Raw genomic sequence first — 27,308 nt, forward strand, 5'->3', positions numbered from 1 at the left:
CAGTTGCTTACTCTCTCTTAGAGAAGTTTATGCTTACACATGGGCTCGTATTTCACTGCCATCTGAGCACTTTTCTAATTCTTCACTCTTATTCCTAAGTCTATGTATAAAATATCTTTAATAAAAATTCCAACACAGCTTTGCAATATTGGTTAGTCCTAAAATTCCTTTATGTACAAAAGCCATGATTCCCAGTTTGGCCTGAGTTACATTTCTAGACATCTAGAGAAAATCCTCAGACTTGTGAAGGCGGCGGTGTAGAGCGGTGCCCCTTTCCAGTGTCAAAAATGAATGTTCAAGTCTCTAAAACCTTTACCAAATGAGCAAAAGGGATAGAATAATTTGCCATTTCAAGCAGCCTTGAAGAAAAAAAGCAAACTGTATGTTGAACTTGTGTTTTTAGGTTGCACATCATACCTTCAAAAGGGGTTGTGAGCCATCACTCCTGGTAAGCTGAGGATAGACCCACATGTGAATCCCCAGGCTGTACCAGCTCTGTAACAAGTACTTGTGTGCCTGAAACTCTCCTGACAGAAATGTGTTCTAAAGAGTTGTCTGTCACTTTCTCCAATGGTAACGCAATGAATACATTGGGCTTAGCCCAGTCATAGAAGAGAAAACAGCCTGGACAGATGGTGGTGCGGCTGGTTACACAGTGGTGGGCCTCTCAGCACTGTAGAGCTCTGCTGTGCTCGTTCAAAAGTTGCTCTGACAACATTCCTCTCCTGGCAGCCATGTCCTCTCTGCTCCAGTCTTGTGAAAGCAAATGGCTTTCTGCAGCTTCTCCGACATGCTGCTGTAGGTTGGGGTGGTGGAAGAGAGCTACACATTTGCATCCATTCATTTAAAACTTTCCATAAGCATTTTCCAGATATTAGTTCTCCTTTCTTTATTTCTTTGGACTTTATGAATGTAACTTACTTCTGTATTTGATAATAGACTTGTGAAAAAGTGGGAAGAAATTCTTACTTCTCTAAATGTTTGAATGCAGAAGCAAATACACAATGAAACTAACAAGTATCCTGTAGACTACTCCATGTAGTCTTTGGTGTGACCCTATCCAACTTTCTTAAGACACAAACCTCTTCGAGTTTGATTTGCATCTTTTCAATCTCTCTGGTGCCTATGTTGATTTTCTCTCTCTCTTCCAGGTTCGGCTTTGGCCTGTTCTCTCATGTGTTAGGTAACTGTATGATATACTGAACTTTTTTGTGATTCCAGGCCAGTCATTCTGAAGTCTGTCTGCATATTAGAAACACTTGGAACTATAATTTAGGTTTGTTAAACCCTATACATTTGTGCATGAAAAGATTCTATTTTACAGCTAAAGGATGGTATAAATTGTACACATACGTAAATGGTATCAATTCTTTTCTGCTTTCATCCAGATAATCTAGCCTGTTCCTTTTCCTGTAATTTGATGAGTTTGGACATAAACACTCACTGATTAAACCATCACAAGCACCAAAGTCAAAAGCACAGCCATTACCATTAAATACATTTTGAATCGTTTGTTTTTGGTGTTTTTATCTTCTATGATGTTAACATAAGATTTAACTTATGTTAAATGAGATCTATTATATTAATGTTTTAAGTGAGAGACATAATATTGTTAACTATAGGATATATTCTGCATAATATACCTCTAGAACTTACCTTACTTAATGGAAACTGTGCTATTGGCTATGATTTGGGTTGAAGTGTTACACACATGCTCACATGATGAAGGCTTAGGTCCCAGCTGACCTTCAGTACTAGTAAGAGGTAGTATAACCCTTATGGAGGTAGGACTAAACAGAAAGAAGTCATGTCACTGAAGGCATGACCTGGCAAGGGATAGTACAACAGGTCCTTTTTATCTCTTCTTTTCTTTTTAAGTCGATGCCAAGTTTATCTTGGCATTTGTTACAGGAACAGTTATTTAACAAGTTTATCAATTAAACAATATCTCCCATTTATAGTTCACTTGTAAAGAAGAAGACTGATTGTTGGTTAACATTTTGTTGATTAAGTGAATGAAGGGAAAAGGAATTCTAACTCTAGGTATTTGTGTAGAAGGAATATTTGTTACAACCATTGTAGATGTTAGTATATATAATGTACTAAATACAATATCACTATTTTGATTGTCTGTGGTTTGGTTCTTTTCAAAATACTTAGGGACTACTTGGCAATGAAGGTCCAAGACATTTTGCACAGATTATATGTTTAAGCTCATGGGAAGAATCACAAACTACATCTCATGTCCACCTTTTGCCAGGTGTTGAGAAGACTCTTTTTCTTTTTGCCTAAGCACCTGTGTTTGGATTGATTCAGCAGTAATTAATCTCCAGGCTAATTATGAGCTCTGTTGTCATTCTGCTAGATATAATTAAACTGCATAGCTGGAGAAAGTTTGGAAACTAAGGTTTCCAAGAAAACTCTTCCCCACAATCTGGCAAAGAGCTCAAGAGTGACAACATAATCAGCCCATTAGTTACATGCTAGATGCTGGATGTCCTTCAGGATGAGTCCACAAGAGGAAGACAAATGTGTGTTCACACAGAGCACATGCTGTTATGCTGCTGCCTGTTGGAAGGAGTGTGGAGCCTTCTAGATTGTTCCTTTCATTAATCGTTTTGATAGCTTTATTAAACAGGAATCAGGATAAGCGCTGTAGTCTCTTTCAAATAGGTTAAGCAATTAATTCCACAGAGTCCAACTGTCTTTTCAGGAAGCACAGTGACCAAGGATCAGAGGACACCTATCTCCTTACAAAATGTGAAGTTTGTCTACACAGAGCCCTAGAACAACTGGTTAGGCAATACAGTCACAGAGTCATGATGTGCGTATTTTCTATTGTAAACAAAATCTTCAACTTTTGAGAGGCCAAGGTGGTATTTCAGTTTTTAGAACTTAAGATAAGGAGACACACACTCTCTGCCAACTGTAAGCTTATGTAGGAAGTATATCACACTGGATTTGGTCTTGCTTACCAGAGGACATTACTGCAGGTGCAGGGCTTTCAAAAGAATATGTGAACATGTGTGGGCTCCACCGCTTATGCTCAGATATTCAGTGTGAGTAGGAGTGATGTATGGAATAAGAGTCTTAAAATTGCTGCACACATTTTTATAGTAGTTTTTATTATACTCCACGGATTTTGATTAATAGAAAAACTTCATTAAAATGTTTACTTTAGTAATAGTATAAACCGTTCTAGTTGTTAAATAAATGAGAAGCTGATATGTGAGCAGACTACAGCCCAAGAAGACTGTACATGGACAATGAAAGCATGTGAAATGGGGAGTCCCATTCATCATCTCCCATGGTAGGAGATCTGCCTTCATGACTATACTGCCTGAATGGTAATTTGATGAGCTGTGAGCCAGATAAGAAAACTAATATCTTATATACTCAAGTCATAAATGTGGATGTCACTGTTACAGTAATGAAAATATAATTAAAAACATAGTCAGGCTTTGCCTAATGGTTAGTGATTAATTTTAGTGCCCAATCACTTAATGAATAAACACTTAGATTTTATGAGCAAATGTCCAAGGCCTGTACGAGTTGCTTATGGTACTGTATGGGCATGCAGACCACCAGTGCAGATGCACCTATATTCTTACCTCCTCATATACCACTGGCAAAGCTTCCAGTGGTCAGAGATGAGGGTTTTATAGGTTAACTTTAATTTTTCCTTTAGAAAGGAAAGAAGTCTCAAAACCAAAAAATTCCATTCCATTTTCCTTGAGTGCCTGATATGCAGAGACATGAACACACCTCAAATGCTCTGTGCTACATAAGGAAAGCCAAAATGAATCCTTACAAACAAGCTTTGGTTACAGTTGTGTAACATTTTGGGCTAAGGAAAAGAGTAAGCAAATGAGATAGTCGGAGAGGAATGGGAAGCTTTAAAAGCCACAGTAAGCCTCATCTTGATTATAGGAGCCACTGTGTGATTACATCTGCTTGTCAAAACTCCTAGAACTGTGCACTATGAAGAATGAATATTGATCACCGTAAATTTTCCCTTAATATATGTGACTAAATAAACCCCATATGTACTATAAGACAAATTTCAAGTACAAGGTGACATGGAAGTCCCACTAAAAGATAATGATAAATTATTTCTTGATAAAGGAGAAATATTCAGCCATTGAATCAATGTATATTGACAGACAAGCTTTTAGTTTTCATGATCATAATGGAAATGCCAGGTGCATGTTTCAACACAACCATTTTCACCAGGTATCTTGGTTCACACTGTTTATGATGTTATTTCAGTCTTCTTTTTTCTTATTGGACATCAACAATCATTTATCTAAGAGTGGTTTCTCTAGTGGGGTATCACATCTAACAGTTGGTTATTGTTTGTCTGTAAGACTTTTCCTATAGCATAGTGTCATTTGCACTCTCCATAGTTTCAATAATGAATGAAAATGACAAAGTTAAATAAGTGTGATCATTTAGAAATAATATATCCAGAGTTATTGGGAATGGCCAACTTATTCAATAGTGTGATCAGGTGCCAATAATGATTTATATCTATATGAAAATAGATTTTTTTTTCAGAGAGGAAGGCATTTGGCTAGAATGTTTGAGATGCCAATTCAGGAATGTGCAGAGAAGTATGATAAAATATGTTTTACTGTAGTCACATGCCTCCATGTAGAGGGTTATTGAAACACATGCAGCTTGGTTAATCTGTTGGAGTAAGAGATACTCAAAGATCTTAATGAATTTAGGATGGGTTATTATATAAATTAAGTCATGGAAGTAACAAACCACCTGCCACCTTTTAAAAGTTTCTTCTACCTTGAAAATACAACATGAATTAAAGTTCAAGTATGTTTTCCTATATACCATTTTTGAGGAGCTGGTTTATTTTCTTTAGAAAATAAATATAATTAAAATATAAATAAATTTAAAATAAACAGTATATTTTCCTAACTCAGATTATTCTATAGCATAAATATAAGTATCATTTGATTATAGTATTTTAGTGAGTTGTAGGTATAATGCAAATACGGTTACTATATTATATTAGTCTATGTTTCATAACCATAAGTGCTACCCAAGAACATATATTTAAATTTCCCATTTTATTCTGTTTTATTTTCTTATTCTGTTTCTTGGTGATGAGAGGCAGTGAAGTTTGCTCAGCTATTGAAGAAGAACAAAAGACTCATTTTACAAGAGTATCTACAGTCATATCTTTCATTGGACACTGTCTTAGGGTTAATTTGCTGTAATGAAACACAAATGTAACAAAAAGTTTATTTCAGAAGGAAAGGATTTATTTTGCTTATAGATCCATATAACAATTTATCATCAAAAGCAGTGAGCGCAAAAATACACACAGAGAAGGAACCTGAGGCAAGAGCAGATGCAGAGACCATGGAGGGGTGGCTCTTACTGTCTTGCTTTCATTTCCAAAGGTTTAGGCCATTATCATCACTGGAGAGAGCATGGTGGCACATCCATCATTCCCTTTGTAATTGATCCATATTTTGTATCTTATCCTAGACCTTACTCCATCCTAAAGCCTTACAGTTTGATTTCCATGGAGAATTCCTGCTTCAGTTTTTGACTATTGACTTTGGTTGTCTGACTGTGTTCTACCACTCTGACTCAAGAACACAGGGACATATAAACTAAAACAGTACAAGAATATTTCCAGCCCTTTTTAGAAGGTATTCTCTGCTTTTCTGTATATTACCAACTAGTTTCAATATTCCTGAAAAGTAAACATAATCCTATAGTGTTCAAAACTAACCTTAATCTACTCCTAAAATATGAATAAGCAAGCCAGTATCTCAAGCATTGTGTTTTTTGATTCTCTGTGTTAATAAAAACAATTATTGATTAGAGCAAGCTTTATGTGAAAATAATCTAAAAAGTATAAATTTTTGATTTCTAAAGTTTACCAATCAAGTTGAAACTAGAAAAGATAATCATATAATATCATGTTAACACCTCTCTTTACCAAACATTATTCAAGGATTTATGGCAGCTACCAAATGACCAGTTCAGGGCACTGTATCCTATCATTTGGTTAAATTGCATCTTTTTAGAAATGAATTGTTTTGTACTCTTGGTCAAGTCTTTCTTTTAGATTGTTGCTACTAGATACTAGATGACCTCAAATATTTTTGTTCTACTGAACAATAAAAAATTATGAAACTCAATTTTGGATAAAAGCACTTTCAGAAATAAGACATTCAGGAATTTATGAAGATATGCTTCATTATTGTGGTGGTTTGATTATGCTTGGCTCATGGGAAGTGTCACTATTAGGAGGTATAGTCTTGTTGGGGTAGGTGTGGGTCTGTTGGAGAAAGTGGATCACTGTGGGGGTGGGATTTGAGGTCCTATGCTCAAGCTTCACTGAGTGTGAAAGAGACCTTTTTCTCCTGGATGCCTGGGAAAATGTCTCCTCCTGGATGCCTTTGACTCAAGATGTAGGACTCTCAGCCCCTCCAGCATCATGTCTGCCTGCATGCTACCATACTTTCTAGCACGATGATCGTGGAAAAGGCAAGCCAGCCTAAATTAAATGTTTATTTTTATATGAGTTCCTTTGGCTATAGTATCTATCTCTTCACAGCAAAGAAACCCAAATTATAAGACAATTATCAAAACAATTTTAATGAACAAGTAGGCGTGGAATAGAGTTCAACCTTATTAATGCACCCTTACAAAACACTTGAACAGACCCAGAATGACAGACATTCTTTTTTCTCAAAAATTTAAGAGTAGACTTTAACTTTATGGCTCAAAGTGTGGCCTTTGAAACGAAGAAGGAAGGTAAAGTACACTGTAAAGGTTCTAATACACCCCTGGAAAGTTGCCATCTGTGCACATGGGCTTTCTTTATCTCCAGTCTTTGTAACTTTTGCCATTCTTGTGTAATATTTATTCATGTTTAATCATTTAGTTTGAATAATGCTTCAGACAAATTTTCCTACTACAAGTAAATATTGATTCTTAAACCCTTATATTTCAAGTCACTAATTAACCATATAAGAAGATGAAAATAAACTCAGTGGTGTTGATCTTTATTTATAAGTCATTTCTTTCTCTTTTAAAATAGAAGATAAAATGTATTCTTTTTTTGTAGTTAGGTCATAAGAAAATAAATGAACAGCCATAGTTGCTTTCTGACTTTATCTTATACTACCTTCTAACCAGGATATTACAGAACGTTTTGTTTCTTATTACCATTAAAATAATGTAGTAAATCAATGGGCTTTCCTAAGTAGTATTTCATTTATTCAAATTCTTCAACTGAGACACATATATTTACTAAAAGATGGTTGGAAAATTTGGAGGAAGAAAACATTGCTTGTTTCATAACTTGCCTGAAATAAAATGGATATTTAAAATGATTTTTTATCATGTTAATGTATTGATGATTTTCTAAGGCTAGTGACTACTAAATTAATAATGAAGTATATAGTATTTATGTTCTATCAGCAAAATACGTAAGTTTCATATCAAATTTATAATCTTTTTTTGTGGCTTCTTAATGCTTCTAATACCACCACTGCCATAACAGATCTCAGGAAGGCATGACTAGAAGGGAAGGGAAGGGACTGATAAAACTGACAAATCAGAACAATTTCTAGTAAGATTTGCAGATGTGTTATTTTAAAAAATACCATAGTAGAAGTGATAAAACCAAAGGACCCAATACATTTAAACTAATGTAGGTAAATTAATAAACTGTTATACCTAGTGACACTAAGCAATAGAAATAATAGAAGACATTCAGTGCTGCTGGATTCACTTTGAAGGTATAGTGCATGAAGTCATTTTAGGATTATTTGTAATTCATACTGTCACATTTCAAGAAAAACATTGATGTCTGAATTCATGGATGATAGTTCTGCAATACTCCAGCAAAAATATCTACATGAATTAATGAAGTGCATCTGAGCATTGGTCCAATAATAATGTTGGATGAATGTTTCTTTGAGGATAGAAACATATTGAGAAGTAGATGGCTACAGGCAACTGACGCAGGTTAAATAGAGCATTTTCCTTGTTCAGTTCTACTCACTCTTAATCTGCATCAGCTATGTACACTTGAGAGCCGAGGAAGATGTCAAGGGGCTAATGTTGACACAAGAAGTTACTTTTCAAGTAGTTTTCAACTTCTTTTTGGATTGCCTAGGAACACTCAAGCGTTCTAGTGATTCTTTGCTAATTAATGCTCCACATTTAATGGTGATATTTTTGATGGTTACTTCATACTTCTTAGCAGATCACAGTATTCTTTTTGGTTCTAAAATTCCTTGAAATTATGTGTATTGGATATTTTTCGGTTTCTGTGATAAAACACTATGGGCAAAGCAACTTATAGAAGGAAATTTATTTGGGATTAGAGTGAGTTCCAGATGAATGAGTCTATCATGGTGAGGGTCATGACTGCAAGTGGCAGGCTTGATGGTAGGAGTAAAAAGCTGAGAGATCACGTCTCAACTGCAAGTTGGAAGCAGAGAAAAATCACTGGAAGAAGGGTGAGCCTACATAAATTAAAGCCAGCCCCTATACAGCAAGGTTGTGCCTCTTCACCTGCCCCCCCCCCCAATTGCAGCTCCAACTGGGTACCAAGTGTTCAAATGTCTGAACCTATGGGGACATTTCATATGCAAACCACTATACTGTGTATGAGAGTATCTTTCTTTTGTGTTGGAAATAGGGGTAGGAAATAGAATAATGTTAACTGGTCTTATGGGAAGAGATTCCTTTTCTGATTTGGAATTCTTAATGGACTACAATGTGTTTTTGTTGTTGTTGTTGTTTTGTAGGGACATACAAACATAAAAGCCTAGGCTTGGTTATTAGCACCTTTGTGTCCCTCTTGCCAATTGGAAACGGACATAAATGGAAGTTCTGTAAAGGACCGATAGCAGGAAGAGCAGACAGGATATTTGTTGCACAAAAGTAACCTAGAAGAACTGGAATATAACCTTTAGAATTTGATTTAAAATCATCCTCTCCACCTATAGCCACAACATCTTCTTCAAATCATTGCAAAGATAAAAATCTTTCCCTGATGTATTATAATTGTTCCCTGAGACTTCTTTGGAATTATGTGAGCAGAAGTGTTTTGCCTGTTGTAAACCTTTGTGTACTTATGAGGTATGAGCATTGTAGTAGGAAGCTCCCTGAGGGCTTATACTTTTCATAAACCTTTTCCAGCTGCTGACTTCAATTCCCAGACACTCATCTATTGGCTCTCTCTCCTTTTTGTTTTAATTACATCCAGGAGGAAGCCTCCATTAGGAATTAATGAGCTTTCCTACCTTAATTTACCATCTGCTTCATCCTTTCTCCCTCCCTTAACAAATGAGGGTGTGTCTCAGCCTCACGACCTTATGTTGATAGTAGACAGGCAGATGGGAGTGATTTAGATGAGAAAGTATTTTGATACCAAGGTCATATCTGGACTTGGTCTTGCTGGTTTTAGAAACCAGATGGTAAGTTAAAATCCCCTCTGTTTAGAGCCTCTACTCTGGAATCCACTGGTGCTCATTCATTCAGGGATATAGTTATTAATTAATCATGTCTGTTCTGTGACAGCTTCAGTGTTCTATGATAACTATATAAAATTGAACAACAAACACTGTGCTCTTTTTTTCTTGAATTTTTGAGTCTCACAGACATACAACTATCCAGGTAACTAGAATGTCTTAATGTGCGAAATAGTGATAAAACATTTTGGATACTTGTAAATCTGAAGGATTTTAGAAGAGTTCAGGTACTTGGGGATTTTAGAATTTTATCCAAAGACCTATGTGCTATGTTCTCTCAATGTCTACTAGCAAAAGGAATGGTTTGTGGACCAGTATTTTTCTGACATACCTAATTCCATATCTTTTTTTCTCTGTATAAGCTATATCTAGGTTAGTATTTACCTAAGACACAGAGGTAGCCTTAGAAGGTTTCTAATTCTATCTATCTATCTATCTATCTATCTATCTATCTATCTATCTATCTATCTATCATCTATCCATCCATCCTCCATCTTTTTTCAGTCTATCATCTATCTATCTATTTTCTCACTCTTTACATGTCTTTATATACAATGTATATATATATATATTTTTTTCTACACACACATACATACTTACATACATACATACACACACACATATGTGTGTGTGTGTGTGTACATATGCAAGTATGCAGAGAAACCATAATAATCTTTCCACTGGCATCTGCTTTTGGGCTATTTGCTTGTCTTGTCATAGATATCCTGCAGAAAAAAAAACACAAAGAGACAGCTACACAGATTAACACATGTCTGACTAACAGTGTTAATAAGAATGTCCATGACATCTGTATTGCAGCCCTTTTGTTCTCCCTTCACTCACATTAGAATCCTACCCATTTAGGTAATATGCGACCTATCTTCAAGACAAAGAATCAAACATAATACAAAAGGCTCATGTTCATTATACATGAAGTTCCATTTTAATTTCTTTCTATCTTTCCTTCTTAAACAGGAGATCTGCTGATTCCATATTAGCAGAATTAAAATATATTTTTACAAATAAGCCTCAGTGTTCCAGCTCTTTGTTCAAAATCCAAAACAATTGGCCATGAAGATATAGATAAGCACACAGAACTGTACAAAGGTGTGAATATAAGTCTCATGAAAAGGATCGTTAAGGAATATGGTGTACCATACTTGAGTCAATGAGTGCTGTGTCCAAAGAAAACAAATAACAAGTAGTAGAATGCTTAATTTGTTCTTGGAACCCAGAAAAATTACATCTTATATAATAGCCCCTTAGAAAATTGCAGGAAGTATTTAGTGGAGTAGGAGACAGCATTGAAATACTGTCTAGTAGAGACCAACCAGAGTACAAATATCCTGACTTCATGTTCCTTTTTCCTCCTGTGATGATCTCTGTGCTATGCTCCACTTTTCAGATAAATGTCCAGAGACAAATGACTTTTGTAAAGAAGGGACAACCAGAGTTATCTTAGTTTTTTCCTGTTGCTGTAACAAGCTATCTAATATCTCTTTATAAACAAAAGAGAAGATTGAGCCCACAAATTTGGAGATTGGAAGATCCCTGCATCACACAGAGACATTGTGGTAAGATTAATCTTGGCTGTATTACAACTTGAAGGATGTCGAACCAGGATTGAGATTCCGCTACACGCAGAATCCATCTCCACTATCACCAGCCCTTTTCTCTGCTTTCCTTACAAAAACACAGGTGAATGTCTCCAGGAGGTCTCCATATATGGAGGTTGCAGATATTGGAGCTGCAGGATGGAATCCACCAGTCGTGGTGGCACCATGCTTACCAACCTTAAAACTCATTTTCAGCTTTCCATCTGTGGAATGAACGTTGACAAACCAGAGTCATGGGTAAACTACCCCAATGGCTATGCCAGATACCCGTAGCTGACCTACACATCTCCCATGAACTTGTCCCTGCCTCCAAATCAGCACTTACCCATGCTAATATTATCCAACAGGAAAACCAGTCTCAGGAGGAGCTATAAGCTACCCTCTCCTTGCTACATTACATTCAATATGCAGTGGACCTCCTTCCCTTAACAACCCACCCCAACTCCTCCCAAAGCTTTTACTGTGCCTCTCTCTCCTGACCATTATTAACAGCCATTCCCATTAACTTTTCTCTTGTTGAGCTCCATGGACCCCTGCCCATGAGGAAAGCACAAAACATTCCTCTCTTTGACCTACCCCCACCTCTTTGCCTTGTAGGACCCTCCTCAAAACCCCATCTCACATGTGCCCATGACATCACCATTACCAAATCAGTAAGTGTTAACCCTCCTGCTCTACTCTGGTGCAAAGGCACTACAGGTACCTGTATCAACCCTCATTTTCAGGGCTCCTGTGCCCCCGTGATTGTTGTCTCCCAGGTTTATCTCTATGAACCTGAAGAACTCACCTTGCAGATGGGAGGAAGCTGAAAAAAGAGAGATCTTCATCCTGCTGCTCATTGGACTAGGCCTTGCTGTTTCACTTGGTGCTACTGGAACTGCTGGAGCAGCCCTTGTCCAAACACAACATCTGGCCAGTGACTTCCAGGACAAGCTTGACCAGGCACTGGCCTCTACTACAGACAGCCTTGAATCTCTTCAATGCCAGATAATCTCTTTAGCAGGAGCTTCTCTCCAAAACCGGAGGGTCCTGGACTTGTTGACTGCTGAACATTGGGGGAATTTTGTTTTCTGGGGGAGGAATGTTGCTACTATGTCAATTAATCTGGGCTGGTAGAACAAGATGTACAAATGCTCAAAGAGTTCCGGGGGGAATGTCTGGGCTCACTATACTCCCAACACCCCTATCCCTTGGTACTCTAACCCTTTTATGGCTTGGATTCTTCCCCTCATTGGCCCCATACTAGCCATTGGAACCTTGCTTCTCTTGGTACCATGCCTCATTCAGTTTCTAAAGCAACAGATAAGTAGCATTGCAAAGGTAACTACCAATCAGGTTTTGGTTCAGTATCAAACAGTTCCCAACATAGGAGACACTTATTCTGATGACACCTCTCCTTCATAAAAGAAAAAGGGATTGTTGTGGGGCAGTGGGCAGTGAGAGGAAGCTGGGCGCCTGGTTGAGCACAGGCCTCTAATACTGGACCCTAATTGGACAGCAGGTGTTTTGCTCTGCTCCTGGGCCCTGGTTCCTTTCATCCTTCCACAACCCCTCCCACAGAGAAGTCTTTGACCATCAGTCATGAGGAACAGTGCCTCAGGCTCTCCCACATGTAGATGAGGTATCTCCAAACTCTCAGACCAAGTCAATTGGCATTATCTGCTGCCAGACCCTGATCCACCCCAAAACTGTATATAAGGGCCCTATTTGGGAAAAGTAAAGTTGTTCGAGAATCATCCCATTGTCTGAGTTTCTGTCAGAAGAGCTGTAACACTTGGGAAGAAATATGCTCTCCAGAACTGCCTTCAAGACCCTCCCCTCCTTGTTAGCTAGCCAGTGTCTCAACAGCACAGCCTGGACCGGCTCAGCACAGAGGGACAGGTGCAGCACCTGGGAGTGACTGTGAAGCAACAGGGGAGACACAAGCAGAGGCAGCAGCAGTGGAGGCGACTGTGGACTGTCCCTCCCTGCTCTTACTCTATCCCCTTGGCCTGGTACCCCTTCACCCGGCTGAGCCAGAGATCTTCCTGGGACACCCTCCAGAACAGGGACCCACATGTGTTTGTGTTTGTAAAGAGAGTACCATCACTTTTAAGGATCAGCCTAACATTGTTAGGTCATGGGGGTTGGGAGATTGACTTGGCTTTTCTCTTCCTTGTAAGGAATAGATGTGAAAGATGAAGGTGCCTGGGTTTTAGAGCTATTCAATAAAGTTTTTATTATAATCCACACAGTCCAAGAAAGAGTTAAGCTCTGAATTTTGTTCTCAACCAAGATTTTATAATTAGATGTTTAATTGTGGTTGTAAGCTTGTGTTTAGGGTACAGGCTTAGTGACTAGAAACATTCAGAGGTTATATTTCCTTCCTACTTTTAAGCTGGCTCCCCAGGACATAAATAAAGGGAGTTGTAGAGTTTTACACTGTTGACTACTGCTGTGCTATATAATTCACTGGCACAGGTGACTGTGTCCTTCATGCTGGATCTTTCTGGTCCCAACTTAGGAGGAAAAGAACCCTACAGGGTGATAAGTGAAAGAGCAGTTAGCATGCTAAAAACTAGCCAAATAACAAAGGCTTCCTCAGCTGTAGACTGAAGGCCTTTGCCTGTTCCTTGCTCTTTTCTGCTATTAAGCCAAACACCTCAGAGTTTATGCTTAGCTACATAGTAATGAAAAATCCATATCTCCAGACAAGGCTTTAACAACCAGTTGGAAAAGCTTTCAATTTTAATTAAGAAGAAATCCTGCTGTTGAAATGGAATTACCTTTGCTTTTCTTCTTGTTTCGCAGAGCAGCTATATAAACAGAGCACCTTTACAACTCTATTTAAGCAACCTGTGCAGGATGGCAGAGAGTTCCAGACGGGCTTCATTTGGCAAATCAGCTTGAAAGATTATTTTAGGGCATAAGGAAGTTCATTTATACACTGTTTGTGCACACAAACTTCTTAAAGGTCCTTTGTAATATGTCAGTTGTGCAAACCTAGACTGGAAAGTTAGGGGAGAAAACCAATACTGTCCTCATTGCCTCTTGTTATTCTTTATGATAACTGAAGCAGGGCTCCAAAGCCCTCAGAGGCATGTATCTTCTTCGCACGTGAGTGATGCTTCAGTGATAAACTTGAGCTTAAAGTTACTGAGGTGGAACTGAGGGCTCATGTGATAGCTGGCAGTTTTCAGCATCTCTTTAGGGCTTCAGGGATGCAGCATGAGGTAGATTGTTAATGTCCTGTGAGGGAAAACAGTAACACATCCCATTAATTCATTCATGTGTGAAACATCAATTAGTGTACTGAAGGTATTAATGATGTTATGCTTTAAAGTGACATGTGCAGCATGACAGAAATTGCAAGGCTCGATAGCAATAGATGATGTGAAGAACAAATATTTGAATATGTCCACTAGTGAGATGATAGATGTATGCAATGGAGGGAGTGGAACGTGGAAAAGAAACCTTGATCTGGATCCCATTTTGGGTCTAGAATGAGGACATCAGAGTAGCCTACCTTTAACTGAATGATGTAACCAACCTTACTGCCTTGGATTTCCCATGTAATCAGCCTTTACAACCTAAGCTAATGCATAGATTTACTCTTAAATTGTATACTCTTCCTGCCCTAGGGAAAAAATAACATATATATATATATATATTGGTCATTATTTGTTGAAGATAACTAAAAGGCTAGAACAACCTTAAAACAAATATCTACCATAGCTGTTACAACCCACATGGGAATAGGTTAATAACTGTTTAGCTGCAGTACTGAGTGCCTCTGGGTTAGTTGATATCAATAAAATGACTTCTTTCCTTGTAAAACTGTTCAAGACTACTGCAAAATATTCTTAATTTGTCTCCAATATCATGCTTTCTGTGAGGTCCAGTAAATACAAAGCAAAGCTCTGTGTTAGGGACAGACATAAGACAAAAATATTCACTGGGAAGACTGAAAACTATCAGAGCATTTACTATTTTGATTCAAGATTTTGTGGTTCTTGTTACCTGTGGATGAAGAAACCGTTGTGCTTACCAAGATACCAGAAATCTTAAAGTGAAACATTTGTGTTATTGAGAAAATTGATGCTGGCTTGCTTGAGCTAAGAAATTAGTATTGAGTAAGAATAGACCATCATTACTTAGTCTTCTGAGAAGTGTATTCTGAGAGAACAAAAAAGCTGTGTTTAAGAGATAGCCAAAATTGTTCTTTATGCTAGCAGCTTAACTTGGTAATATGCAATTATTACACATGTGGAACTATTTTTGAAGGCATGAAGGGACTATGGAGAATAGCTGGGGCTTAGCACTATGAGAGGCCAGGAAAGGGCAATGGAGAAGGTACAGTCTCAGTGGTGGTTGAAGGCCCAGGATTGAAGGGATCATGCAAAGAAATTGAGGCTTGGCACCATAAAGGGAGCCTATGAGAGATTATTGATAAAAGGGCAGCCTAGTTGAAGTAGACGACTATAGTGTATTGGAGATGTCAGTATCATAGAATGACCACGATTAGCTAGCTAGAGCCTAGGTGATGAAGTAATTTCTATGTTTTACCAGTGACTTGTATACACACTTAAATCTTAACTCAGATGTTAGTGGGTACTATTACTAGTTCTAGGCTACAAATCAGGAATCTGAAGCACAGGAAGTATTATTATTTTATCTAAGTTTTCATAGCTAAGAAGATGTAGAGCTCCTGTCACAATCCAAGCTGATCTGGTCTCAATCTGTGTCTACAATAACCACTGTGGTCATTCTGCCTCTGTGTCATATCTAGGCTTGAGAGACTAAATACTTCTGTTTTACCCCAAACAGAAAGGGCACAAAAATCTGAAACATGTCTTTAAAGTGAGTTCCAACCCCTGTTGGCCTGTTAATTCCTTTTGTCCTCACAGACTATCTGTGTTGTTTATTTGACTTGACTATTAAACGTCAGCATGGGCTATAACTCCTTTGCTGCTCTTTGCTCAAGGTTTGTCTTTTAACACCAATACTGAGCAATACAATGGTAGTCCTTATGAGAATTTTATCTATTATCTATTGTCTGTCTATCTATCTATCTATCTATCTATCTATCTATCTATCTATCTATCTACCTATCTATTTTATCTATCTATCATCTATCTATCTGGTGTTTAAATGTCTAACAAATGTTCTCCTCTTATCAGTGCTGGACAATCAATGGGCAAAAATGGTCAAGTTATATACTCTATATATTCACCTTTCAATCCATCCTTCCTTTTATTCTCTCTGTCTGTCTGTCTGTCTGTCTGTCTGTCTGTCTCTCTCTGTCTCTCCAATTCATTAGTCATCATTAATCAACTCTATCAACCTGTATAATATATTCTTCATTTAATTTCTTATATATTTTGCTATGACATGTTGTGGTGGTTTGAATATACTTGGCCCAGGGAGTGTCACTATTAAGAGTTGCAACCTTGTTGGAGGAAGTGTGTCACTGTGAGTGGAGTGTGAGCTTTGAGAAACCTTCCTTCCTCCTAACTGCTTAGAAGCCAGTCTTTCCCTGTTTGCCTTTGCAACAAAATGTAGAACTCTCAGCTCCTCCAGTACCATGCCTGCCTGGATGCTGCCATGCTCCAACCTTGATGATAATGGACTGAACCTTTGGACTTATAAGCTAGCCCCAATTAAATGTTGTCCTTTATAAGGGTTGCCTTGGTCATGGTGTCTCTTCACAGTAATGGAAACTCTAAGACATTTGTATTTCATCTTTTTATTTTGTATATAGGCAGTTTACAGAGATTTCTAAAATTTCAAGGGATATACATCTCAAACAGTCTCATTTTCCTAGTCATTTTCAATTAATATTTTCTACTTCATAAGGTGTTGGCACTTAATAGCAACCCATTAGGTTTTTACAATTTTCCTTAAATATTTCTATATTTTGTTTTGTCTTATTTTTGTTTTATTTTTAAAGGACAATTGAATCATATTTGTTTTTAAAATCCCAGTTTTCAAAGCTTGGTACTTTTTTTGTTCCAGAAGAGCGTAGTGTTTTGAGTCTGGTTCTGGGATCTCATGATGGCTATTTGATATCATTTTCTCACTATTCTGAGTTTATTGTGTGTATGGAGGATCTGACTCTAGGGACATAGGAAAGAGATGTTTTCCACCTTGTCTGGTTTCTTCCATTCCATCAGATACTGGAAAATGCTTATTTAAATGTCTTTTATGATCCAGATTCTCCAAGGAAGTGTTCAGCATAATTTCTTATGAAGGGCTCCTTCTTCAGTGTTTGTCTTCTGTATATGAGAAGTTAAAGAAGAGTTCATATTTTTGATGTTTCTTCCTTAGACATGCCTTCAATTTCCCAAGATCCAGCACCTTCATGAGTCTTGATAAATATTCATGAGGAGCCTAGGCAGTTAATGAGGTGTGCTTTACACTTTCCAAAGACTAGTAAGAGCTGAATCTGGGAGAACTTCTCTTGCTTCCTCCCACATTTAGGCAACTTAGGCCCTTCCAGTTTTGTTGAACTACCTAACCTCCAAGGATCCTATCTTTTAGAAATGTATGAACTGTATGGAGAAATGTGTTGTGCCCACCTGTGCCATAAGCTTCCTAGAGAGTGTATCAAGTCCTGTAATAAACTTGTCTCCTAGCACCAGATAATGCTCTTGTCCTTTTGGCAGGGAAGCAGGAATCTTACCTCTTCTCTTAGAATATCCTGCAGCTCTTAAAATGTTTCTTGTGGAGTCTTATCTCTTGGAATAGGGAAAGAAGAAGTATACCACAGCAGGGAAATAAAAGCACCCCACCATCATGTCCGTCTTAACTGAGAAGCCTGCCCTTGTCAGTAGACTCACATATGTCTTTTCCAAAGTTGTTCCCCCACTCAATATTTGGTTTCTTACCCTTCTGTAGGTGAGAGATTGTTCTTAGTTGAAGAGACAGAGATACAGAAATCCTATATAGAAAGCTGTCAGCAATCTAAAAACTATAACAACAGTTAGTGATTTCAGAAATCCCAGAGAGCTTCTAGAAGGGCACTAGGTTATATACTTTCCTATATCATAATCTTTTGACTTTGCTATAATGGATAGTGCTACAGTGAGTATATTTAGTTTATATATGCTTTACCATTTTATTTACTTAGAATAGGTTCTTAGATATTGGGTTGTTTTATCTAAGGGCATTTTGAGTTTACTGACATGTTTGCTGGCAACATGTTTTGTTTATTTAGTTAGCTTTCTATTACTACGATAAACTTCATGACCAAAAACAACTTGAAGAAAGGCTTTGCTTCATTTTCAACCCTCAGGTCACAGTCCATCAATGAAGGAAGTCAATGCAGGGACATGAGGCAGATCCTACAGAAAGAAATGGAATCAAAGATCATGGAGAAACACTGATTACTATATTGCTCTTTATGGCTTTCTCAGCCTGCTTTCTTATATACTCTCAAACTCTATGCCTAGAGGTAGCACCACCTACCCACATCAATCATTAGGCAATCAGATGGAGGCAATTCCTCAACTTCCCTTTTCCAAGACTGTTACTGTCTAGGTGTCTTGATGTGTTTAATTTCTTTTGCCAGTTAAAGAGCAAGAAGGCAGGATAAATTTCAAGCACAAAAGATACTAGTGGGGAAATTTCAAACATAGAAGACAGTAAACAGAATCAACCAGTAAAGAGAGTCTTTTATTAGGAGTGAGGCTATACCCACTTATAACAATGCATACAGAAAGAAGGACCCTCTGCAAAGCAGGGGGGATCTCATGATGCCAAAACCTAGGCCCTTCTTGAGTTCCAGAGGTCTTAAGGATCTTTGTAGGTAGTCTTGATTGGCAAATTTACTGTTAACTGGTTTGAACAAAGATAGAAAGGCTGATAGGTCCACAAGTTTGTGCTAAACACATCTTAATCTGGCCTTTAACTTGTCAAACTAGTTCACATTGAAAAGTGGGCCTACTAATAGGGAAAATTTCTACCAGGCCTTTGTGTTAAGTAGTGAGTCTTTTGTTACTGAGTGCTACCTCTGTGTAAGGAGCTCTTTGTGGTTGTAGCATCATGAAGGTTAAGAAGCAATGTAATTAATACTTTTTAAAACCATCCAATTTCCAATTCCACTGAAGCAATCTCTGAATTTTTCTTGATAAGAAGGCATCTGTAATAATGACTTTTCTATTGCTGTGGCAAAACAACATGAACAAGGCAACTTATACAAGAAAGCATTTGATTGGGCTTATTGCTCCAAAGTATTAGAGGCCATGATGGTGACATGAAAACATGGTAGGTTGAATTTCTAGGAACTCACATCTCCAGTCTCGAGTAGAAAAGAGAGAGGACACACAAGGAAGGATATGATAATTTGAAACCTGAAAATCTGCCACTATTGACATACTACCTCTAGCAAGATCATACCTCCCAATCCTTCCCAAATAGTTCCACCAACTAGAGACCAAGTATTCAAAAATATGAGCCTATAAGTACATCCTCACTTAAGTCACAACAGCATATGAGTTGGAGAGCATCTGACTAGTATATTTTTAGAAGTGTACTTTCCAGAAAGCCACCAGAAGTTTATACGGGTCTCTTGAGATTATTAGTTATAAGCATCAAAGAAATGTTTAGAAAAAGTAGAGAGAATTCTGCTGAGTCTATTTCAAAGGTCTCTTGTATATAGGTGGTGAGGGAAGCTATGAACTGAATCCCTTAACTGCAGTTCTACTTCCATATGTACATTAATGATATAGCATTGATCATTGATATATAATGATTATATTATATTGACATATAATGATTCTGACTGTGGGAAACAAACTGAGCTGGAATTATGGTCCAGGCACATGATACATTTTTAAATAATTGTAATTAGCATATGCATGCATGTTGGCATCAGAGAAAACTGTGAGCCTTTCAGTTTTGAATTAGCTCATTTTAGCTGAAATGAAAACTGGAATTTGCCAGGCATCTAATTTAACTCACTCTCCCACATTATCACAGATCTGATGTATGCACTAGGTGTCACTATAGGAACTTTCACTGAGTGAGAGACAGCATTAAGAGAAAAAATAAGTCCACTTTAATTGGCTGACAGTGTCTTGCAATGAGGATTCTTCTCTCCATGTATTTTCTCTAGAACCAATCACATATTTTTAAGATTCTAGGTCACACACATGAACAATATTAAATGATTAGATTGTCCAAACAAGAATTTTTCTGATTTGAGGAAGTTGTGTCTTTTCAGAATAACTAGGAGGACCTCTTGCACATGAGCATGAAATGTAAGTAGAAATATATGAAAGGTTTTTGTTTGACTGAATGAAGCCTTAAATACATTGTTTTGATTAATTTAAATAGGATTTATCTAAAGAGCATTTCCCCTTTCTTCTAAAGAAAAGGAAGGATACTAATGATGCTATATATAAAAGTATTCTCAATTTGAAATTTCTGAAGTATTACTTTAAATGCTTTCTGTACTTTCATTGTATGTTTTCTTTCCATCTAACCTGTCCCGTGCTAACACTTTAGAACTTTTGATAGTTTTCATAGCTGTAATCTAACAAGAGATCTTTGGATTAAGCAATGACAGGGTTAGTTTAATTGGAAAATATGTTTGGGTCACCATAAGGATCATCATTGCAGATGCTTTATTTATATAAAAATGATGGGCCTATAAAGTGGCTCAGTAGGTAAAGGTGCTTCCTGCTAAGCTTGATGACCTGAGTTTTATACATAAAACTCATACAATAGAAGCAGAGAAATTCTCCCACAAGTCTTTCTCTGACCTCCATATGCAACATGAAATGCCACTTGACAGTACACTACCTCACTAACTCACTAACTCACTAACTCACTAACTAACTAACTAACTAACTAACTAGCCAGCTAGGTAGCTATATAAGCAACAAAAATTTAATGTGACACCACTGAATGAGGACAATCAAGAATTTAAGCAACAAATAAACTGAGCTATCACCTTCCTTTAAGTGTACTTGACTTCTCTTTGCCTAAAAGTCTTGAATCTTTCATTCTGTGTCAAGCAACTCAGGAGCTTTTTCTCTTAAAATATATAGTTCACAATCTATTAGGGCTCAGAGCAACTGTTTTTCTATCTTTCTTCAATGCCTGAGTACTTTTTAGTGCTCAATAGATATTTTATAATAATAACACCATGCTGGCTATGTAGTATGTGTCACGTAGAATCTTTATTTTCAGGTAAGTGCAAAAATGTATCCTAGGCTACTGATATCTGTGGCTTGTTTATTCATCTCCATAAAAACTGTGAGACTGGGATGTCTGCAATTTTCTTTAAAAGTCAAAAAAATCTCTTAGAGCTAAAGATATGTCAAGTGTGACATAAATCTACAAAGTTAGTAAGCTGGTAAATAAAGATTTCAAGCTAGGAAATATTTAATTTGGAAAATGCTCCTAGCAGCCTATATAATCATTATTATGAACACAACCATAATTAATATAACAGTGCTGACATTGTTTTAAATTGTAATAATTATAGAAAATGCTTATAGTATTTATTATTGGTGCATTTTTCTTTTTACTTTCCAGATTTTGGTGTTCATAAAAAAAAAAAGCATTGGTTTGAAGTAGAGACTAAAGAAATGTTTCTTTGCCTAGGTGGTAATAAAAACAAACTATTTGTTGATAGGGGGAGAGCTGGAGGCTCCATGTCCCTGCTTACTTAGAACTATTGAACTAGACCATTCCTAGAATCCTATCAGGATTCTTGGCCTGGATGCCTGAAGTCCCTTCAATGCCTCTGAGTTTCTGTATATACCCTCATGTAGTTGAAAGGACTGGTCTTATAAACTAGGTTGGGATTAGATCCTGTCCTTTCCAAAGTCCTTAGCATATTTAAACATAGTGCATTTTTTGAAGGCTCAATAGACTCCAGTTATGGACTGGATTGGAATCTAGGCTATGTGGGAAAGGAACTGAGGGAGAAGGGTACTTCTGGATACCAGCATGTGCAGTTATACTATGACAGGAAGCAGGCATGTTGGCATCTGGCAATGCTGAAATTGAATTTATTCAAGTTTACTTGGCTATGGTAGTAAGATATTTCAGCCACAGGTGTGTAATACCCAGAATAGCATTTCTCAAACATTGGCTTATGTATCTCAGGCATCAGAATCATTTGAATAGTGGAACTTCCTGGATATCTCTGGAGAGAAGTCAGGATCTATGAGAGAAATTGTAAGTCTCTCCTTAGCTATTCAAGGACGATTATACAGAGACTACTGGCTTGAGAAGCATAGTTGGATGAATCAAGAGCTTTAAGTTTTCAGAGTTTGGAGAGAATAAGAAGAGAAGTGTGAGATCTAAGCTCACCCTGGCAAGTAAACCAGCAAGGAGGTTTGGAATACCGGAACAAAGGAGGACTAGGAGTGTATATAGATGGAGTACAAAGAACTGTCACTCAACCTTGAGACCATAAATCCAATTGTTTCTGTAGAGCCATATATTTGCACATAAGGTAGAGATAGATTTGATATTATACATACACAGAGAGAAACATACACATGAACACACAGACTCACCTACATATGCACACAGATGCACAAACATACTCCCATACAAATTCAGACACAGAAATAGACACAGGAAAACAGACATACATCTGCAAATACACACACACACACCTTGACTGCAATCCTATAAGTGCTTACTACACTCAGGATTATAGGATTTTAAGTTCTATTCTTTTAAATATCCAGGTGTACTGCAGCTTGGTACAGCAGGCATAGGAAGATACAATGATATTCTTATATTCTTACTGACTCTGGATGAGACAGAGGTGGTATCACAGTATATGTGGGTATCATTCAGAACTCTGGGTGAGGTACTTCAAGTAGCTGCATTATTGCCTATCCTTTTAGACAGTCTGTAAGGATCAAAGCTCTTTTTTTTTTCTCCATATGACTAATAGGGGTTACAGAGTGATTAGAGTAATATTGTATTTCATTTATTTACTTGATACATTATAGAACTTATTACTGTAATACCTGAAAAATTTAGACCTGTAGCTCATACTCCTTATATTTCTTTCTCCTGAAGTTACAGATACTAAATAATACAACCAAATAAACCCCCATGAAATGTGTAATATCTACTTCATTCTATCCTATTCTTTAAATCTAGCACTCTACATTTCCTTCTAGCAAGAGTAAATTATTTCATGCAAAGGATAATAGCCATTTGTTCACATTTTATTATCTATATTATATTTAGTTAATGTTAATAGAATGCTACCCAGTTAGATTCCACAGCATTTGTTGATTAAAAGAAATAAATCTTATATTCAAGTAAAAGTCAAAAGTTGAATTTAAGTGCATCTTTACTTTCTTGAAGACCTTTAGACAGAAGCATAAAAATAGAAATATACATGTTCCCATACAGAAGTCAGAGGCCACATATACACATACAGAAGTCATACATACAAGCATATCAGAAAACAAAAAACTGACAAATAGTATTCAAACTATACTCTTTAGGCTGCTGCTAAGCAGTGAACACATAGCCTTTGTAGTGTGATTTGTACTGATTGCAAAATTGTTCAAAAGTTTTAGCAGACATTTAAAGAGATGGATATTTTTATTTTTCCTGTAATTTTTAAATGAATATGAACATTGAATGAAAAAACAGATAAGTAACTTAGGGACCACTCTGCAGAACAATATTTTACTTAGTAAATAGTCTGACAGTCAACTTTATTGCTACTTATTAGAGATTAATATCTGTATTAAGAATTAACCAAGGATATTAACTTATTCTTGGCATTTTCTTTTGTCTTGATCTTTTGTTTTATGATGCTGTTCTGTGAGATACATGGCCTAAAGCAAATTGCACTGAAGTCACAACTATATTTTATGTAAGTCACTCATATGATGTTAGTGGTTAGGAAGGATGGAAATATGAGCTAGGAAGAAAAAGCTGACTGTCTGGCTATTCATGCATTCAGGCCTGAACCCTTTTAAATTTTCTCATCACTATTCAGGAAGCATAATTCATGTCTCCATCAAGAAGCAATTGGTAGGATCAATTTTCCAAAATGTGAGTGGAGAAGAAACCTAAAATGGATATGTGTCTCAGGACTCCATATGCTTAAATCACCAGAGGTTCTTGTCTCTGAATTACCTTTATATCCCTAAAGCCCAAGTAACTCACTGAGTGAAAATGGTGTTTAAGATTTCTGAGTTGGATTCAGGTAGTTCTTTTTTAACTTTTCTTCTTTTTAAGTGATTCCTCCATATATCGCTTACAAACTCTAACTTTTTCTGTCTGCCTACTCTGTGTTGAGAGCATGTCTGCACACGCTGATGACTGACACTGGACTTGACAGACTGAAGGAATATCTTTGATCTTGATTTCAGGCTTTCAATAGAGAACTTTTTTTACAGGTGGTTTTATATTTTCTTGAGAAATAAAGAGTGGGCCTTGCATTCCTCCATGTATCTTGAAGTTAAAACTGAAGTTAAATTAGTTAAAACTAATTTTGTAGACAGAGATCCACAGATGCTGCAAATAATAGATGACTATCATTAAGAGCAATATTACCCAATGAGCATATATTTTCACTTATTGTGCTTGGCAAAACTACCATAATTGTCTGAACTGACTCTTCTACAGGAAATCTCACCAGACCCGGACAATTGTAGAGTCTAGAACAAAAAGGTACATGAAGTGGGGCTACATCCTAGGCTGTATCATCTTGCTTTTGGCTACCTCAGAGACCTTTAACGTCTTTTCATGAATACCCATGGACAATCATCCTTAAAATGTCAAACTCCCTTCATATTCTGTCTCTCCATCCAATAGCCAGTCTTGGGTTAGCCACCAGATGCTTCACTGTATTGTCACAGACAGAAACAAGAAAATTGTCCTTATATACCATATAGATAAACAAGCAACACATGATTTCTAAAAGGAGGAGGGCACAGGTTTTAGGCCATGAATATTTTTGGCCCCCACATTTGTTCTATTGTAGAGAAACAAGGAATTCCAGGGAAACAGGGCATGGCCTTTCACACATTCAAGACTTAGGACAGGCCTCCATTTTCCTGGGTGACAGTACAGAAAGAAATTTTCTACATTCAGTTAGAGTTTATCTGGTTAACAAGGAAATCTCATCTCTTTTCACCTTTTCTCACATCTCCTCCAAATACCTCCTCTCCTCTCCTCTCCTCTCCTCTCCTCTCCTCTCCTCTCCTCTCCTCTCCTCTCCTCTCCTCTTGGAGTCTTTCTCTGCTATTTTTATCCTTCTCAGTTCATTGTTGTCTCTGTTTTTCAATTCCCCTTTGTCCTCTGTTCAGTAGTATCTGCCCTAGACTCCTGCAGTTTTCATGGACATAGTTTATCTTTAGTTCTTACCCGTGTGTCCTGTCAAGCAGGGCATTAAACAGGGGTCCGGGGAGGTCACCTGAAAGAGAAAGTGGGGGAGACAGGTGGATACAAAGAACAAGCAGCTTGTCTATAGTCTGATCAAACCTCTGATTTTAGTTTTTTCACACAGGGGTTATATGCACATAGAGGCAGGATGTGGGGAAGTGGATGACACTGTAACATGGGTGTTCAGGGGGAGTACAGATATCTTCCAGAACAGAGTATAAGCTGGGTGAAGGTTCAGAGGACAGATCACTATGACTCTGCCTATGATTCACTTGTCCTTATCTAAGTTGGTACTATCCACCAAGGCTACCTATCTACAAGGTCTATGACTACTCATGCTGGCAATTTTCCACCAAAGATGCTTGTTTACAATAGCTTATAGCTATCTGTTTCAGTGTTTTTCCACAAAGACCCAACACTTTGTGTCAGCAGGCATGTATATCAGGTCTATGGCTGATTTTAGGCCTTCAGCAAATAAGCAGGGCTGCCCCCAACACCCATGGGCAGCTCTTCCATCTTCCACAGTCAGTGGGACAGGTAAAACCATTTAGAATTAAGACTACTGTTTGGAGCCATTTCTGCATGCCCTGCAAGGCATGCATTTTGATTATTATTTTTCAAATCAGATGAATCTAGGTGTTACCATTACCATGTTCCTTTTTTGTTAGTGGTAAACTTTCTTTGTATTAGTTCCCTCTCAGTCTACCTGATGATACAAGAACAAAAGAACTCTAATTTTTAAGGAGATGGGAGATATAAGATTCATGACAGTAGAAGAGCAAAGCCTTTTCCTTTATGGAAATGATAAAGAGTGATAAGGAAGAGGAATTGTTTTGTATGACAACATAGGAAACAATGATTTCAAAATAATCTTCATAAAAATATTAAATATGCTATACAGCGTAAGGTCAGAGTATATTGGAGGAAACAAAAAAATCTATGAAGAATTCATGACAATGACATTTAGTTTCATTTACTAAAAAGATGCATCAGAAAACTACACTGTCAACTCCAACTTCCCAGAGATAGCAGTCAGAAGTAGCTATTGTGCTCCTTAAATGTAACTCGTTTGAGCTGAGATCTTCTGAAATTATAAAACTAATAATGATTTTGGAAATGTGGAATAATATAAAATATCTCTTTAATGTTTTGGTTATTAAATGTTGAAATATTACTATTATAGGATTACTATTATTGGATTAAATAAAATATTTTACTAACATCAGCTTCACCTCATTCCTTTGAAGGTTTGTGAAGACTCTGCAAACTTTGGAATCATGCATGTAGCTTACAATTTCTTTCTATTCAGTGTGCCAGTGATATTTATGCCTTGTCACACTCTTTATATGTGTATATACAAGTAATGCCTTGATCTGTCTTGTCACCTTTAACAAAATACAACAGTACTGAGTACTCATAACAGCAGAAATTTATGCCTCATGGTTCTGGAAACTGAACGGTTTAAGATCAAATCACCAACAGTATAATCTTTTCTAACAGAGCACTTTTTTTTAAAGGTATCTTCTAGAGAAAAGGAATGTAGTAAGAGTACATGAGGGTGGTATTTATTCTTCAAATTATATTTTATTGCAGGATTCATTCATTCATTCGTTCATTCATTTGTGTATGAGAGAACACATATAGAAAGGAAACTAGACTACTTTCTAATATATATCTGAGGTAATTCTGTAGCGTATGGAATTCTTTTTAACTGAACTTGTTTACCATCTATTCTACTATGCCACTGCAGCTTTAATTTGTCTATAGAAGATAGAACAGTTGAGGAATTAATTTGGACAAGGACTGA

This window comes from Grammomys surdaster, unplaced genomic scaffold (assembly GCF_004785775.1).
Source record: "Grammomys surdaster isolate TR1022 unplaced genomic scaffold, NIH_TR_1.0 126029, whole genome shotgun sequence".
Classification (NCBI taxonomy): domain Eukaryota; kingdom Metazoa; phylum Chordata; class Mammalia; order Rodentia; family Muridae; genus Grammomys; species Grammomys surdaster.